General features: G+C 46.3%; 1 pseudogene; it reads left to right on the top strand.

Annotated features, from left to right (window-relative positions):
* Nucleotides 1-2020: 2020 nt before the first annotated feature.
* LOC128329550 (immunoglobulin heavy variable 3-21-like) lies at nt 2021-2496 on the top strand (annotated as a pseudogene).
* The last annotated feature ends 2936 nt before the right edge of the window (nt 2497-5432 follow it).

Genomic DNA, 5432 nt, shown 5'->3' with positions numbered 1-5432 from the left:
AGTCAATTGAGAAATCTGGTCATAAGGCACCTGATCACTTTTTTCCTAGTTCCATTCCGGAGACATGTATAACTACCTGACCCAGAGGAAGTAACTTCCAGTTCTGGGTTACAAAACTCCAGTTTATCCTTCACATGTTACTGGAGGCAATCTTCCCTCTGCTAACTGAAAGGAAGGAACGGGGAATAGAGGCGGCACTAACTATTGTGTCATAGCTACATTTGCATGTAATGCAGAACTGCAGATCCAACAGACCTGGGAGTCCTCTGCCCCCTCCCTCCACTCTCCCGTCTAAATTTGGACATAACAGAGAAAAATCTTCCTCTCTGCAGTCTTAGAGGAGGGGGAACAGGCTGCTTGGACTTCTTTCTTGACTGAAGGACAGCCCCATAAGCCAATTGGAGCCAGAGCGAGGGAGGAGCTTCCTCCCTCAACTCTGGTTGTTGGCAAGGGAGACTGCGGTGCCATATTCAGACATAATGGTGGCACCACAGAATGGGAGTTGAAGGCAGCAAAACTCACTACAAACTGAAGGTTCAAACCTGAGTCTGGGGAGGGAAACCGCAGGTCTGTTTTTCATCTGAACTGCGTTTGCATAGATTCGGACATACAGAGATTTCAACTGGTGGCCCCTTTAGCTCCGATTTCATGTTACGTCCAAATGCAGGCTATGTCATCTACCACAACTCACTCTTCCCCAAGGTAGGATGCTCCCCCGTGTATATCCATCAATTCTAATCTATGGTTGGAACCCAGCAACACAGGTGATGATGCAAGCTCTTCCATTCGTTGTGGTAGTTTCATATTTCATTTCTGCTTCATTTTGATTTATATCTCCCTTTCCTTCCTTTCTCCTACTCTGAATGCTACATTTCTCCACATAGATATTGCAAGCAATTGTTTGCCATCTCCCAAACCCCATGTTCTGTGCATGCATAAGAACACAAGGACAGCTCTGCTGGATCAGGCCCAAGGCCCATCTAGTCCAGCAACCTGTTTCACACAGTTGCCCACCAGATGCCGCTGGAAACCTACAGGCAGGAGTTGAGGGCATGCCCTCTCTCCTGCTGTGACTCCCCTGCAACTGGTACTCAGAGGCATCCTGCCTTTGAGGCTGGCCTATAGCCCTCCGACTAGTAGCTGTTGATAGATGTCTCCTCCATGAAGTTATCCAAACCCCTCTTAAAGCCATCCAGGTTGCTGGCTGTCACCACATCTTGTGGCAGAGAATTCAATTTGCCCGGAACAGACATTAACACACCAGCCTGTAATTCTTTGACCAGCTGGCACAGCCTTCTGACTGCTCTTTATGTGGTTCCGCTCTCTCCACTTCTGTTTTATTTGAATCCTTTGCACCCTCCACTTTAAAGGATGGCATTTGCTGAACCGGATACTGCCCAGCTCCTGTCGGCTATTCCCCAGGCATCATTTTAAAAGCTGCTCTGCAACCTTTTTCATTTTAAGCACCAGCATCTTGGTTCAAGTGCAGCCTTTCCCTTTTGTACAGGCCTTGCTTGCCCCAAAATGTGTCCCAGTGCCTAACAAATCTAAACCCCTCCTCCCGGCACCTACGTCTCATCCACGCATTGAAACCCCTCAGCTCTGCCTGTCTCACTGTACCTGTGCATGGAAAAGGTTGCATTTCTGAGAATGCTACCTTGGGGGTCCTGGACTTCAATATGTTACCTATAAGACTAAATTTGGCTTCCAGGACATCCGGACTACATTTCCCCACATTGTTGGTGCCAATGTGCACCACGACAGCTGTCTCCTCCCCAGCACTGCCTAATAGCCTATCTAGACGCTGTATGATGTCCACAACCTTCGCACCAGGCAGGCAAGTCTATCCATACAGAGGGAGAGGATGTCATAGGCTTGGGCTGCTCTTTTATCCCCAAGGGTATGTAAATACAGGGAGAGCTTCCTGTTTAAATCTGCTTTCCTGCTCAAGAGACACCGAGAGACACAATCCTGTGAGCACTTTCCTGTCAATCCCTCTCAAAGCAGAAGAGAGGCAAACATGATATTGTGGATTCAGTTCCTTTTCCTTTTTGCAGTCCTCAGAGGTAATTCTCCTTTTCAAAACAGAAGCCAGCTACATTCTAGGTGTTAATGTAGAATGTATCTCTTTCAAATGTTTCTCTTTCCAGGTGTCCAGTCAGCAGTCCAGACGGTGGAGTCTGGAGGGGATGTAAAGAGGCCTGGAGAGAGTCCCTCCGCCTCTCCTGTCAAGCCTCCGGGTTCAGCTTTGGCAGCTATGGAATGAACTGGGTGAGGCAGGCTCCTGGGAAAAGCTTAGAATGGGTGGCATATCTACATGAATCCTTAAACCCCATCTACTACTCAAATGCCGTGAAAGGCCATTTCATCATTTCCAGGGATAATTCCCAAAGCCTGCTGTACTTGCAAATGAACAGCCTGAAAGCAGAGGACACCGCTGTGTATTACTATGCAAGAGACACAGTGAGAGGAAGTGTATCTGAAGCCAGGCAATAACCCTCTTTTGCTTATGATACTCTCCCAGGCTGATTCATCTGTAGTATTTCGAAAAGAAGTGATTAGGGAAGTGCGAATCGATTCAGGTACAAAATGATTTGTACCCAGGTCTACTTCTTTGGGGCCATTTGTGGACAATACAAATCGCCCCTGTGCTAGCTGGCCAGATTCGGGTCCAAAACAAATTGCCCAGATTTCGGACCTGAAAAATTCATAGATTCATACCTCCATTTTGTGGTGATCTCTCTTGCTGTGTCCATTTTGTGTCAGGAATGGTTGTTTTTTAAAACCCTCCCAGGCTTCAGATTGGTGACTTACAGTGAGCAACAATTGGCTGGCGATTCCCCCCGGTTCCAGATTTGCTCGTTTCCATTCAAATCTGCTTTGCTTTGCCTGCCACCTGGAGTAGATTCTCTGCTTCCCTCCCGCCCCGCTACTTTCCTGATTCAGAAAAAGAGAAGAAGAAGAAAAAGAAATGTCTGATGTTTTATTATTTTCTAGCCACTGTTAACCTTTTGTAGGATTTCTTTATTCTACCTTTAAAAAATTGTTTTCTAAGCTGACCATGGGTCGTAAATAAAAATATCTATCTATTCACCCCCTTCCTGCTGCTGAGAGAATCACTGCCTTTGCCTGCTGTCTGTGCAAATCGATATGGGTACAAAATGATTTGTATCCAAATCTATCTGTTTCAGGAGATTTGTGGACAAAACAAATCACCCTTGTGCTAGCTGGCCAGATTCGGACCCCAAACAAATCGGGGGTCATTCGATTTGGGTGCAAATCATTTAGGAAAAAATCAATTTGTGCACAACCCTAGAAGTGATAGTCCAATCCTATGCTCCAGGACTTCTGGCCAGAAAGGACCAGTAGGTTTTAAGGGTCTGCCTGTATCGCAGACTCTGTGCCAGTGTATTCTCCGAGAGACATATTTTAGTGTAACCCCACTTACAAGGGCAGAGCAGTCCAGCATGGGCAGTCTCGGTGGCATATCAGGAGTGGCATGTCAGGTGGGGAATGGGACCGAGGATCCTAAGCTCCTTCACATCACAATCCCAGCACCAAAGATGGTGGATCATTAGGCAAAAGGGGGCACAATTTACAACACTCCCACTGAATGTAGTCAAAAGCTAAAAGCTCTGTCCTCACCTCCTCCCCCACAGCCACGGCGGAGGACAGGATTCAGACTAATTCTGCACTCAGTCCCAACTAGCTCAAGCTACTATTCAGGCCATATGTAGAGGGACTGTTCAGATGAGCCACATTGTTGTTGTTTTGCTAGTGCTACACCTGGAGACGTTTATACCTATCTGACCAGAGGAAGTAATTTCTAGCTATGGAATACAAGTCCATGCTTCCCATGTTATTGGAGAGGAAGAGAAAGGTGGAACAGAGAAAGCACCATGCCTCAATTCACCCTCCCTGGGGTGGGATATGCTCTGGTGCAGATACATCAATTTTTTTTGTTGAAACCCAGTAACAACAAAAAACCCACCCCCCAAACCCTTTATTCCACTGTGGAGTTGTTTTATTTCATTTTTAATTCATTTTAATTGACATCTCTATTCCATTCCATTCATGTACATAGACTCCATAATTTCTGCTTCATTACTCCACATGGATATTGTAAACAATTGTGTGCTATCTCCCCATGGCCCATGGTCGGTGTATAGCCATAGAGAGGGAGAGGATGTCAAAGTCCTGGGCTGCTCTTTTATCCTCAGCTGTATGCAAATACCGGGAGAGTTTCCTGTTTAAATCAGTCCTCCGCTCCCATGCCCCAGCAACTCCCAGAGACACTGCCCAGCAACCACTTTCCAATCACTCCCTTTGCAACCAACAAAGAGAACATCATGATATTGTTGATTCAGTTTCTTTTCCTGTTTGCAGCCCTCAGAGGTAATTCTCCTTTAAAAAACAAAAGCCAGTTATATTCTAGGTGTTGATGTGCAGCACATAATTCTTAAATATTTTTTTTCAGGTGTCCAATCAGCCGTCCAGCTAGTGGAGTCCGGAGAAGACACAAAAAGGCCTGGAGAGTCCCTCCGTCTCACCTGTCGAGGCTCCGGGTTCACCTTTAGCAGCTCTGTAATGAACTGGGTGAGGCAGGCCCCTGGGAAAGGCTTGGAATGGGTAGCACTCATACATACATCCTCAACCCCCATCTACTACTCAGATGCTGTGAAAGGCCGTTTCACCATTTCCAGGGATGACTCAAACAGCTTAGTATATTTGCAAATGAACAATCTGAAAGCTGAGGACACTGCCACATATTACTGTGCAAGACGCACAGTGGGAGGAAGTGAATCTGAAGCCAGGACAAAAAACCCTCTTTTGCTCCTGAAAGCAATCCACATTGATTCAGCTGCATTCAATCAGCTGCATTCAATGTTTGGATTCAGTTGGATTTAGGCTGAATTTTATTTTGTGGACTTGAAATTTGCATTAAGCCTGAGTAAGTGGCACAGTGGGGAAATGCTTGACTAACAAGCAGAAGGTTGCCGGTTTGAATCCCCGCTAGTACTATATCAGGCAGCAGCTATATAAGAAGATGCTGAAAGGCATCATGTCATACTGCGCGGGAGGAGGCAATGGTAAACCCCTTCTGTCTGTATTATACCAAAGCCAACCACAGGGCTCTGTGGGCACCAGGAGTCGAAATCAACTTGACAGCACACTTTGCCTTTACTGTAACTAATAGCCACCTAATGGCGCAGTGGGGAAATGCTTGACTAACAAGCAGAAGGTTGCCAGTTCGAATCCCCACTGGTATTATATCGGGCAGCAGCGATAAAGGAAGATGCTGAAAGGCATCTTCTCTTACTGCACAAGAAGCAGCAATCGTAAACCCCTCCTGTATTCTACCAAAAGAAAACCACAGGGCTCTGTGGGCGCCAGGAGTCAAAATTAACTTGATGGGGCACACTTTACCTTAC

This window comes from Hemicordylus capensis, chromosome 6, assembly GCF_027244095.1.
Source record: "Hemicordylus capensis ecotype Gifberg chromosome 6, rHemCap1.1.pri, whole genome shotgun sequence".
In the NCBI taxonomy this organism is placed as follows: Eukaryota; Metazoa; Chordata; class Lepidosauria; order Squamata; family Cordylidae; genus Hemicordylus; species Hemicordylus capensis.
This window is presented reverse-complemented; position numbering and strand designations above follow the sequence as displayed.